The sequence below is a fragment of the Eucyclogobius newberryi genome, unplaced genomic scaffold (assembly GCF_026437365.1).
Source record: "Eucyclogobius newberryi isolate DKJ021-1_F unplaced genomic scaffold, fEucNew1.0.hap1 SCAF_22, whole genome shotgun sequence".
Classification (NCBI taxonomy): domain Eukaryota; kingdom Metazoa; phylum Chordata; class Actinopteri; order Gobiiformes; family Gobiidae; genus Eucyclogobius; species Eucyclogobius newberryi.
The window spans coordinates 119,773-132,299 of NW_027315857.1; the positions used below are offsets into that span (position 1 = coordinate 119,773).

The window sequence follows — 12,527 nt, forward strand, 5'->3', positions numbered from 1 at the left end:
GTTGGAGAACACCAGTTGTCTTTTCAGATCACTTTAAGCTAACCACCGTGATAGACATTAAAGGAGGGTTGAAACGCCATACGGGCCCGTGGAAATTAAATATTGCTTTATTACAGAACAAATACATAGTAGAAAAATTAAAAGGAAAATTTGAACAATGGAAAACCCTACGAGATCTCCATAACTCCTGTGGAGACTGGTGGGAAGATATTAAATCCAGGACAAAATCCTTCTTCATGTCAGAGAGTAAAACACTGGCCGCTAGAAAGAGAATGTTTTATTCTAGACTTCAAAGAAAACTTCAAAACTACTATAAACTGGCACAAAACGGCTTTGACATGCAACAAGAGATTGTCACACTAAAAGCAAAACTATGTGAACTAATGAGGGAGAAGAGTAAAAGTATCCTCCTGAGAAGCAGGATCCAACATCTAGAGGAAAATGAGAAATGTTCCCGGTACTTTTTCCAAAAAATAGCAAAAGCAAAGCACCATATAACATCTGTCTATGATCAGGAAGGAAAAGAAGAGAAGGACATGGAAAAAATCATTCACATTATTAGGTCCTTTTTTGCCAATCTCTATCAGGACACACTGGTGTCTAGCAAAATGATGGACACTTTTCTTTCTAAGACTACTGGAAAACTTAGTACTTCAGTGAAGGAATCCTTAGACAAAAATATAACATTGGCAGAACTGACAAAAGCCATTACAAGTATGAAAGACAATAAAACTCCAGGCTTGGATGGTCTCCCCAAAGAGTTTTACGTTACCTTTTGGGAGCAGCTGAAACTCCCCCTTTTGGAGATGTACAACGAAAGTCTTGGCAAAGGAGCGTTGCCATCATCATTGAGACGGGGGGCAATCTCCCTCCTTCACAAAAAAGGACAAAAACAGAATCTACAGAACTGGAGACCACTAACCCTTCTAGGTGTCGATGTAAAAATACTGGCCAAGGTTTTATTTTTACGAACTCAACCCATCGTTGGTGACCTGGTGGAGAGTGAACAAACATGTGGAGTACAAGGACGGACAATGACAGATAGCCTAGCCCTGGTGAGAGACACGTATCTCCTCTGTAAAGAACGTAACAGCCCCCTATGTATACTAAGTTTGGACCTCGAAAAAGCTTTTGATAGCATAAGCCACGATTATATAAAAGCAGTGTTGAAACATTTTGGTTTTGGAGAAAATTTTAGACGGTGGGTTAACCTCTTGTACACTGACTGCCATAGTGTGGTAATAGTTAATGGACAACAAACAAATGCTATAGATATCCGGGCTGGGGTCAGACAAGGGTGCCCCTTGTCACCCACATTATTTATTTTAGCAATAGAACCGCTAGTTTGTGCCCTTAGAAGGAACAATGACATAAAAGGAATTTTTGTGCCAGGAAGTGAAAATAGACAGGCAAAAATATCAGTTTATATGGATGATATCACTTTGTTACTTTCAGACAATAAATCTATAGGAGAAGCCTTAAAGGTCTGTGAAAACTTTACTCTCGCTGCAAGCACAAGGGTTAATAAGAACAAAACCAAAATACTTTATTTGAATTGGAAAGAGAAATACGAAAATATAGACCTGATTAAAAATAAAGACACAATTAAAGTCTTGGGAATTCAGATAGGAAAAGACATGGAAGTAAAAAACTGGGAGTCAAAGCTACCCAAATTGACAGCCAATTTAAGAGCATGGCAAGATAGGGAGCTTACATTTACTGGGAAAGTCTTAATTGTGAACTCGGTACTGTTGGCTTCAGTGAATAATCTGGCGACTGTGTTTCCTGCCCCCTATCGGATACTTAAGACTCTGAAGAAGATGTTGTTCCAGTTTATCTGGGGGGGGAAATCAGAGAGACTCAAACGAAATATAATGCATCGCCTCCCACTGTGCGGGGGTATCGGGGTGCCATTAATCGAGGCAAAATTTGAAGCAATGTTCTTGGCCCCAATTTTAAAGGCAGTCCTTCTACCAGAAAGGGAAATTTTGTGGCACTATTTTGCAAAATTGTGGGTGGGTAGAAAAGTTTTAATCACATGGGGAAAAAGACCATCAATGGATGTCCCCCACGCCGAGATTTGCCCATCAGTCTACAAACATGTGCTTAAGAACTTATCCAAAGGACTTAGCCAGGTACCATCGACAGAACTGACAAGGAGAAAAATAGAACAAAAACTGTCCGTAGATTTGGAGAAACTTACCCCGGTAGATCTTTTATCGGCACAAGAGAGCAAAAGGGCATGGGAAAATATACATTTTCAAAAACTTACGAACAGACACAGAGATTTGGCCTGGCAAATTGGCCATAAATGTTTGCCAACCCGAGAGTTCCTTTTTAAAAGACACTTTACACCAAGCCCAAGATGCCCGAGACCCTTTTGTGGCAGTGAGGAAACTCATTTACACGTTTTTTGGACATGCCCTTTTGCTGTGAATGCCTGGGTAACAGTATCCCCATGGCTGAAAAATGTTGGGAAAATTCCATCAAGTTATAACAATATTGCCTATGGTGAAACTGCAAAATTCCAAAATAAGGAGAGGTGGTGGATTATAGTTAATTGTATAAAAGAAGCTATCTGGAAATCAAGGAATGTATTGACTTTTAAAAACTATCAAATGTCAGAAATGTTGTTGATGAAATGTGTTATGAATATTTTTAAAGATTATGTTTTAAGAGATTTAGTGGAAGGAAAGAGAGAAGAAATAATCAATTTATGGAAAATTCCAAACTCTTTTAAAGACTTGCTGTATTCATAGTTTTGGTAAATAATGTGTAATTGTATTGACTTTTGTAAACTGTGTTTAAAAGATGTGTTTTAAGTGTGGAAAGTATTTTGAAAGAAATTTATTGCTATGAAATAATAAAAAACGCCTGAAAAGTGCCTTTTACTAAAGATTTCCGTGGAGAGGGACAACAAGAGATCTTTCCAATTTTTTGATGCCCTGCTTCAATGCGGGGCTTTTCTACCTATGTCTAAAGCAAGCAAGCGGTCATCCTCCAAGAGCAAAGGTTGTGTCTTGTCGGCCTTTAAACATGCCCTTGCTTACCCTCCGTTTGGCATCCCGTGTTCAAGAACTTTAAAAGTAAAAAAGAGTGCTTAGAACGCACAGACTAGCGTGTGTATCGCTGCCGTTTAACCTGGGGCTCAATCGTCGGGTGGAAGCTGGTCCATGCAAATGGCCGGAAGGACCATGCTGCCACATTGCCTCTTCCAGGGCCTGGGCCTTGGCTCGGAGCGGAGCAACTCATACTTACCTGGCAGGGGCGACACCATGATCAGGAAGGTGGTTCAACCAGGGCGAGGCTCGTCCATTGCACAAACAGGATGTGCTGACCCCTGTGAATTCCCCAAATGTGGGAATCTCAACTGCATAATTTCTGGTAGTGGGGGACTGCGTTCGCGCTCTCCCCTCTTGTTTTTTGTCAGAGGAAAAAAAAAAAAACCCAAAGGGTCGTTTCCATGTACGCCGCTCGCGCTCCGGCCCCTCCGCCGGGCGCTTTGCGCAGGCGCCGCTTTGGACCGTTGACGGGAGGGTCAGCGTGGGGAGAGCTCACTGCTCCCCGAACCCATTGTGGGCATCGCTTCTCGGCCTTTTGGCTAAGATCAAGTGTAGTATCTGTTCTTATCAGTTTAATATCTGATACGTCCCCTACCCGGGGACCGTATATTAAATTGATTTTTGGACCAGGGAGATGGAATTTGGGGCTTGCTCCATCCACTCCACGCATCGGCTCGGTATTGCAGTACCTCCGAGAACGGTGCACCTCCTCTCTCAGGTTAAAAAAAGTCATTCAGTTTGTTTTCGCCGTCACGTTACATGCAAATGTGCCATCATACCCTCATGTTAAACGCTTCCTTGCCGTTTGTCTGCTCCGCAAGTGGACAAAAATTCTCGGAGACGTTTTGAGTGGAAGGGCTGGATATTTCAAATCTCCCGCCAAAAGCCCTGACTGGAGAAGAGGGGGAGGGAAGGTGAAGTATCTGTTCCTAAACCCAACCCCCTTGGGAGGTAGCCCATTCCACGTAAACCCTTGTGCAAAATAGGCCACCTTTGGAATTTGAGTGGCCCCTTTGTGAAGTACAGTACATGTGACTAGTTGTTTTTTTTTTTTTTGGGGGGGGGTCAAACGCAACACCGACTTTCAAACCCATCCTCGACAAGTAAAGTCTTCGCATGAGGGCGTGCTTCTGCCCGGTTTCGAGCCGGGGACCTTTTGCGTGTGAGGCAAACGTGATAACCGCTACACTACAGAAGCGATAATGTAGCGCAGGTACGTTGGTGGGACAAGTCCTCAGCGTCAGTGCAACGCTTTCGTGCTGGGTAAAACGCACTTTCTCTCCCCGTCTGGGAATCGAACCCAGGTCTTCCGCGTGACAAGCGGAGATACTGTCCACTATACTAACGAGGACATATGGGGCTGCAGGGGGGCCCCTTTTTTTTTTTTTTTTTTTTGGGCGTGTGTGTCGGTGTCTTTTTCCCCCGATCTCTGTGATGAAAAGTTTGAAGGACTACGCCGACAATTCCGCCGCTCCTCCCTCTTTTCTAGGAATAAACCATCGAGTTTGGAATGAACCGTGTCAAAGATTGAAGCAAACATAAAAGGAGGCTTTGTTTCTGCCCGGTTTCGAGCCGAGGACCTTTCGCGCGTTAGGCGAACGTGATAACCGCTACACTACCGAAACGACGTGTGAACCTGTCGTGTCCCTTTTGCCGCGCGACCGCCGATGCAAATGAGCGCGTGAACAGAAGTACACTGCCCGTGATGAAGCCCCGTGTGCCCTCAAGTACTGGACGCCGTGTGGCGCTGCAACGTGGCACTCTTGTTTCTCTTCAGAGCGTATAAATCTTTCGCCTTTTACTAAAGATTTCCGTGGAGAGGGACAACAAGAGATCTTTCCAATTTTTTGATGCCCTGCTTCAATGCGGGGCTTTTCTACCTATGTCTAAAGCAAGCAAGCGGTCATCCTCCAAGAGCAAAGGTTGTGTCTTGTCGGCCTTTAAACATGCCCTTGCGTACCCTCCGTTTGGCATCCCGTGTTCAAGAACTTTAAAAGTAAAAAAGAGTGCTTAGAACGCACAGACTTGCGTGTGTATCGCTGCCGTTTAACCCTTTAGGCGCCAGAGATTATGGATGAAATAAATGTATAAATAAAAAACTTCCTGAGATACAGAGAACTGAAGCCGGGGCACAGCTCTGGGTCGGCAGTGCCCCTGGAGGCCCGTAGAAGCTCCACACTCCAGTTGATTCTTGGATAAAAGGGCACCCAGCCGGTCTCGAACTCGCGTGAGGCGGAGCAGGGATCATCCACCCCGCACACGGCCAGACTTTGCCCGGCCAGGGAGCACCTTCTGCGGGTCGGAGGCTCCGGGTCGGAGCCCCTGGAGCCTGGAGCCCTCACCGGGCCCCGAACTCGGCTGCCGGAGGCAGTGCAGTGCCTCATGGATAAAAGGGCACCCAGCCGGTCTCGAACTCGCGTGAGGCGGAGCAGGGATCATCCACCCCGCACACGGCCAGACTTTGCCCGGCCAGGGAGCACCTTCTGCGGGTCGGAGGCTCCGGGTCGGAGCCCCTGGAGCCTGGAGCCCTCACCGGGCCCCGAACTCGGCTGCCGGAGGCAGTGCAGTGCCTCATGGATAAAAGGGCACCCAGCCGGTCTCGAACTCGCGTGAGGCGGAGCAGGGATCATCCACCCCGCACACGGCCAGACTTTGCCCGGCCAGGGAGCACCTTCTGCGGGTCGGAGGCTCCGGGTCGGAGCCCCTGGAGCCTGGAGCCCTCACCGGGCCCCGAACTCGGCTGCCGGAGGCAGTGCAGTGCCTCATGGATAAAAGGGCACCCAGCCGGTCTCGAACTCGCGTGAGGCGGAGCAGGGATCATCCACCCCGCACACGGCCAGACTTTGCCCGGCCAGGGAGCACCTTCTGCGGGTCGGAGGCTCCGGGTCGGAGCCCCTGGAGCCTGGAGCCCTCACCGGGCCCCGAACTCGGCTGCCGGAGGCAGTACAGTGCCTCATGGATAAAAGGGCACCCAGCCGGTCTCGAACTCGCGTGAGGCGGAGCAGGGATCATCCACCCCGCACACGGCCAGACTTTGCCCGGCCAGGGAGCACCTTCTGCGGGTCGGAGGCTCCGGGTCGGAGCCCCTGGAGCCTGGAGCCCTCACCGGGCCCCGAACTCGGCTGCCGGAGGCAGTGCAGTGCCTCATGGATAAAAGGGCACCCAGCCGGTCTCGAACTCGCGTGAGGCGGAGCAGGGATCATCCACCCCGCACACGGCCAGACTTTGCCCGGCCAGGGAGCACCTTCTGCGGGTCGGAGGCTCCGGGTCGGAGCCCCTGGAGCCTGGAGCCCTCACCGGGCCCCGAACTCGGCTGCCGGAGGCAGTGCAGTGCCTCATGGATAAAAGGGCACCCAGCCGGTCTCGAACTCGCGTGAGGCGGAGCAGGGATCATCCACCCCGCACACGACCAGACTTTGCCCGGGGAAGGGCCACTCTGGCTGGGCATGGCCTCCGCCGAGCACCCCCTGGAGCCCCCGGAGCACCTCCAGAGCCACCCCCCACTCCTCCAGACTCTGCCCGGGGAAGGGACACTCTGGCTGGGCATGGCCTCCACTGAGCACCCCCTGAAGCCCCCGGAGCACCTCCAGAGCCACCCCCCACTCTCCCCAGACTATGCCCGGGGAAGGGACACTCTGGCTGGGCATGGCCTCCACTGAGCACCCCCTGGAGCCCCCGGAGCACCTCCAGAGCCACCCCCCACTCTCCCCAGACTATGCCCGGGGAAGGGCCACTCTGGCTGGGCATGGCCTCCGCCGAGCACCCCCTGGAGCCCCCGGAGCACCTCCAGAGCCACCCCCCACTCCTCCAGACTCTGCCCGGGGAAGGGACACTCTGGCTGGGCATGGCCTCCACTGAGCACCCTCTGGAGCCCCCAGAGCACCTCCAGAGCCACCCCCCACTCTCCCCAGACTATGCCCGGGGAAGGGCCACTCTGGCTGGGCATGGCCTCCGCTGAGCACCCCCTGGAGCCCCCGGAGCACCTCCAGAGCCACCCCCCACTCTCCCCAGACTCACCCCGGGGAAGGGCCACTCTGGCTGGGCATGGCCTCCGCTGAGCACCCACTGGAACCCCTGGAGCCCCCGGAGCACCTCCAGAGCCACCCCCCACTCCTCCAGACTTTGCCCGGGGAAGGGCCACTCTGGCTGGGCATGGCCTCCGCCGAGCACCCCCTGGAGCCCCCGGAGCACCTCCAGAGCCACCCCCCACTCCTCCAGACTCTGCCCGGGGAAGGGACACTCTGGCTGGGCATGGCCTCCACTGAGCACCCCCTGAAGCCCCCGGAGCACCTCCAGAGCCACCCCCCACTCTCCCCAGACTATGCCCGGGGAAGGGACACTCTGGCTGGGCATGGCCTCCACTGAGCACCCCCTGGAGCCCCCGGAGCACCTCCAGAGCCACCCCCCACTCTCCCCAGACTATGCCCGGGGAAGGGCCACTCTGGCTGGGCATGGCCTCCGCCGAGCACCCCCTGGAGCCCCCGGAGCACCTCCAGAGCCACCCCCCACTCCTCCAGACTCTGCCCGGGGAAGGGACACTCTGGCTGGGCATGGCCTCCACTGAGCACCCTCTGGAGCCCCCAGAGCACCTCCAGAGCCACCCCCCACTCTCCCCAGACTATGCCCGGGGAAGGGCCACTCTGGCTGGGCATGGCCTCCGCTGAGCACCCCCTGGAGCCCCCGGAGCACCTCCAGAGCCACCCCCCACTCTCCCCAGACTCACCCCGGGGAAGGGCCACTCTGGCTGGGCATGGCCTCCGCTGAGCACCCACTGGAACCCCTGGAGCCCCCGGAGCACCTCCAGAGCCACCCCCCACTCCTCCAGACTCTGCCCGGGGAAGGGACACTCTGGCTGGGCATGGCCTCCACTGAGCACCCCCTGGAGCCCCCGGAGCACCTCCAGAGCCACCCCCCACTCTCCCCAGACTATGCCCGGGGAAGGGCCACTCTGGCTGGGCATGGCCTCCGCCGAGCACCCCCTGGAGCCCCCGGAGCACCTCCAGAGCCACCCCCCACTCCTCCAGACTCTGCCCGGGGAAGGGACACTCTGGCTGGGCATGGCCTCCACTGAGCACCCCCTGGAGCCCCCGGAGCACCTCCAGAGCCACCCCCCACTCTCCCCAGACTATGCCCGGGGAAGGGCCACTCTGGCTGGGCATGGCCTCCGCCGAGCACCCCCTGGAACCCCTGGAGCCCCTCCAGAGCCACCCCCCACTCCTCCAGACTCACCCCGGGGAAGGGCAACTCTGGCTGGGCATGGCCCCCACTGAGCACCCCCTGGAACCCCTGGAGCCCCCGGAGCACCTCCAGAGCCACCCCCCACTCTCCCCAGATTCTGCCCGGGGAAGGGCCACTCTGGCTGGGCATGGCCTCCGCCGAGCACCCCCTGGAACCCCTGGAGCCCCTCCAGAGCCACCCCGCATTCCCCCAAACTCAGTCTGGGGACGGGCCACTCTTCCCCGGGTTGCAGGCTCTGGGACTCCGGGGATGACCACCGGGGACCAGGCCCTCCCTTCGTCCCCGGGTACCCACACTTAAGCACCCCAACACGAGCTACACGCCCTTGGTGCAGCCCCCTGGAAGTCCGTGCCCTTGGTACACTGAGCCACTTTAAAAGATAAAAAGCACCAGGACCCCAAGGCCCTGGCTCCCTTGTCCCCTACACCACACTTGGAGGCAGGGCCCTTGCCCTCCACTGGCTGCCCCCGCGCCCAATGTACTCCATAACCGAAGAAGAGAGGGGGACCCGGAGGCCGGCCTACTAGGGTAACAGGTTTAATTTAGAGCCGGGGCTCTGGACCACAAATGCCAACAACCCCGCAGTGCGCAGGAGCCTTCGAAGCTGGATGAAACCAGAACGGGGCCCTACGATGGCGGTGACCAGCCAGTTGATAGCAAAGTGAGCCCTGGACAGGCGCTGCATTTGACAAACTCAGAGACGAGGAAGGGACCGGAGTCGGACCAAATATATCATCTGGCGCTGTGTCCAGCGTGAGGGTGAGCCAGCGCAAATCAGGACCACAAATGCCAACAACCCCGCAGTGCGCAGGAGCCTTCGAAGCTGGATGAAACCAGAACGGGGCCCTTCGATGGCGGTGACCAGCCAGTTGATAGCAAAGTGAGCCCTGGACAGGCGCTGCATTTGACAAACTCAGAGACGAGGAAGGGACCGGAGTCGGACCAAATATATCATCTGGCGCTGTGTCCAGCGTGAGGGTGAGCCAGCGCAAATCAGGACCACAAATGCCAACAACCCCGCAGTGCGCAGGAGCCTTCGAAGCTGGATGAAACCAGAACGGGGCCCTTCGATGGCGGTGACCAGCCAGTTGATAGCAAAGTGAGCCCTGGACAGGCGCTGCATTTGACAAACTCAGAGACGAGGAAGGGACCGGAGTCGGACCAAATATATCATCTGGCGCTGTGTCCAGCGTAAGGGTGAGCCAGCGCAAATCAGGACCACAAATGCCAACAACCCCGCAGTGCGCAGGAGCCTTCGAAGCTGGATGAAACCAGAACGGGGCCCTACGATGGCGGTGACCAGCCAGTTGATAGCAAAGTGAGCCCTGGACAGGAGCTGCATTTGACAAACTCAGAGACGAGGAAGGGACCGGAGTCGGACCAAATATATCATCTGGCGCTGTGTCCAGCGTAAGGGTGAGCCAGCGCAAATCAGGACCACAAATGCCAACAACCCCGCAGTGCGCAGGAGCCTTCGAAGCTGGATGAAACCAGAACGGGGCCCTACGATGGCGGTGACCAGCCAGTTGATAGCAAAGTGAGCCCTGGACAGGCGCTGCATTTGACAAACTCAGAGACGAGGAAGGGACCGGAGTCGGACCAAAAATATGCGCCGGCCCTGCCCCCCGCCCCGCGCAGAGCCATCGGACACGTTGAGGCTGAAGGGGACTGGCGCAGAGCCCTTGGGCCCAGGGGCTAAGCGCAGCCATCATCCTTCAAGCCGCGCCTCCTGCTGCGCGGGGGTGAGTGACAATGGGCTCGGACTGTGGTTCCGTCGGACGCGTTGAGGCTGAAGGAGACTGGCGCAGAGCCCCTGTAACAGGGGCTAAGCGCAGCCATCATCCTCCAAGCCGCGCGTCCTTCAGTGCGGGGGTGAGTGACAGTGGGCCTGGACTGTTGTTCCACCGGACGCGTTGAGGCTGAAGGGGACTGGCTCAGAGCCCCTGGCACAGGGGCTAAGCACAGCCATCATCCTTCAAGCCGCGCGTCCTTCAGTGCGGGGGTGAGTGACAGAGGGCCTGGACTGTTGTTCCACCGGACGCGTTGAGGCTGAAGGGGACTGGTGCAGAGCCCCTGTGCCAGGGGCTAAGCGCAGCCATCATCCTCCAAGCCGCGCGTCCTTCTGCGCAGGGGTGAGTGACAATGGACCCGGACTGTGTTCCCACCGGACGCGTTGAGGCTGAAGGGGACTGGTGCAGAGCCCCTGGCACAGGGGCTAAGCGCAGCCATCATCCTCCAAGTCGCGCGTCCTTCTGCGCAGGGGTGAGTGACAGTGGACCCGGACTGTGTTCCCACCGGACGCGTTGAGGCTGAAGGGGACTGGCTCAGAGCCCCTGGCACAGGGGCTAAGCACAGCCATCATCCTTCAAGCCGCGCGTTCTTCAGTGCGGGGGTGAGTGACAGAGGGCCTGGACTGTTGTTCCACCGGACGCGTTGAGGCTGAAGGGGACTGGTGCAGAGCCCCTGTGCCAGGAGCTAAGCGCAGCCATCATCCTCCAAGCCGCGCGTCCTTCTGCGCAGGGGTGAGTGACAATGGACCCGGACTGTGTTCCCACCGGACGCGTTGAGGCTGAAGGGGACTGGCTCAGAGCCCCTGGCACAGGGGCTAAGCGCAGCCATCATCCTTCAAGCCGCGCGTCCTTCAGTGCGGGGGTGAGTGACGGTCCCATCTCCGGAGACAAGGGGCCAGGCGCGGGGGAAGCCAGTCAGACTGAAGCCCCGCGCCTGGTGGGACCTCTGTCTCGGCCTCGCTTCCAACGTGTCCGGCGTGAGGTTAGCCGGAGCAAACCACAGCCGCAAAATGTAAACAAACCCGCAGTGCGCAGGAGCCTTCGAAGCTGGATAAAACCAGAACGGGGCCCTACGATGGCGGGTCTTGAGTGCCAATAGACCAAGCTCCTTGTCTGGTATACATAGAACCATGATTTGTACCATTTTCATGGTTGATTCACGGATGATCCCTGCTCCGCCTCACGCGAGTTGGACGGCTGGGTGCCTTTTATCCATGAGGCACTGCACTGCCTCCGGCAGCCGAGTTCGGGGCCCGGTGAGGGCTCCAGGCTCCAGGGGCTCCGACCCGGAGCCTCCGACCCGCAGAAGGTGCTCCCTGGCCGGGCAAAGTCTGGCCGTATGCGGGGTGGATGGCCCTGGGTCTGGGCGGCGCTAAGATCACGGAGCGGGTCACCTCCGCGTACAGCCCGTGGTCAGCGTGACACCGTGCTCTGCCCCGAGCAATCAGAGCAAACAGGAAGCTTCTGGAAGTGCCCGGGAGTCTGGTAAAATCAAGCCGAAAATAGACCCTCTCATGCCGGGTCTGAGCGGCGCTTAGAGCCCGGAGGAGCGCGGAGCGCAGGGCTCCATTCAGAGGCTCCGTGATCCGCCTTACAACCATCTCTCACCTCCGCGTACAGCCCGTGGTCAGCGTGACACCGTGCTCTGCCCCGAGCAATCAGAGCAAACAGGAAGCTTCTGGAAGTGCCCGGGAGTCTGGTAAAATCAAGCCGAAAATAGACCCTCTCATGCCGGGTCTGAGCGGCACTTAGAGCCCGGAGGAGCGCGGAGCGCGGGGCTCCATTCAGAGGCTCCGTGATCCGCCTTACAACCAGCTCTCACCTCCGCGTACAGCCCGTGGTCAGCGTGACACCGTGCTCTGCCCCGAGCAATCAGAGCAAACAGGAAGCTTCTGGAAGTGCCCGGGAGTCTGGTAAAATCAAGCCGAAAATAGACCCTCTCATGCCGGGTCTGAGCGGCGCTTAGAGCCCGGAGGAGCGCGGAGCGCGGGGCTCCATTCAGAGGCTCCGTGATCCGACGCTCACCTCCGCACCTCCGAACCATGACTTGACATTACGGCTGTGAAGGAGCCTTGGAAGCTGGATAAAACCAGAACGGGGCCCATCGATCGCGGTTCTCGTGTGCCCGTCAAACGAGCTCCTTGCCCGGTATCCGCACAACCAGGAAATGTACCTGTTTCGATTGCGAAAAACGTCATTCTCAAAAACCGCCCGCCCCTCCCTCCCAGCATTACCATTTTGCACATTCCGCGTGAGAGCAGCGTAAGAATTTCTCGGGAGCAGCGTGATTTAGCCCGGGAATTTTGAGCTGAACGCTTATTCCCACGAGCCCAAAAAACGACTAAGTCCAACGGTATATAGTGTACTATTGCCGAAAAACGACAGAGTCGCTCTGGTATAGTGTACTATTGCCGAAAAATGACAGAGTCTTTTCAGG

The 12,527-nt window shown here is 56.1% G+C and overlaps 3 non-coding genes across 3 annotated transcripts; all 3 read left to right on the plus strand.

The window, feature by feature from the left end:
* Positions 1-3,250: 3,250 nt before the first annotated feature.
* LOC140372183 (U1 spliceosomal RNA) lies at positions 3,251-3,416 on the plus strand. Its single transcript, XR_011928522.1, has one exon. It is a non-coding gene; the product is annotated as a U1 spliceosomal RNA (small nuclear RNA).
* A 165-nt stretch (positions 3,417-3,581) lies between these two features.
* On the plus strand, positions 3,582-3,773 carry LOC140372186 (U2 spliceosomal RNA). The gene has a single exon (XR_011928524.1). It is a non-coding gene; the product is annotated as a U2 spliceosomal RNA (small nuclear RNA).
* Positions 3,774-4,821: 1,048 nt separating this feature from the next.
* Positions 4,822-4,935, plus strand: LOC140372297 (U5 spliceosomal RNA). The gene has a single exon (XR_011928628.1). It is a non-coding gene; the product is annotated as a U5 spliceosomal RNA (small nuclear RNA).
* Positions 4,936-12,527: the final 7,592 nt, after the last annotated feature.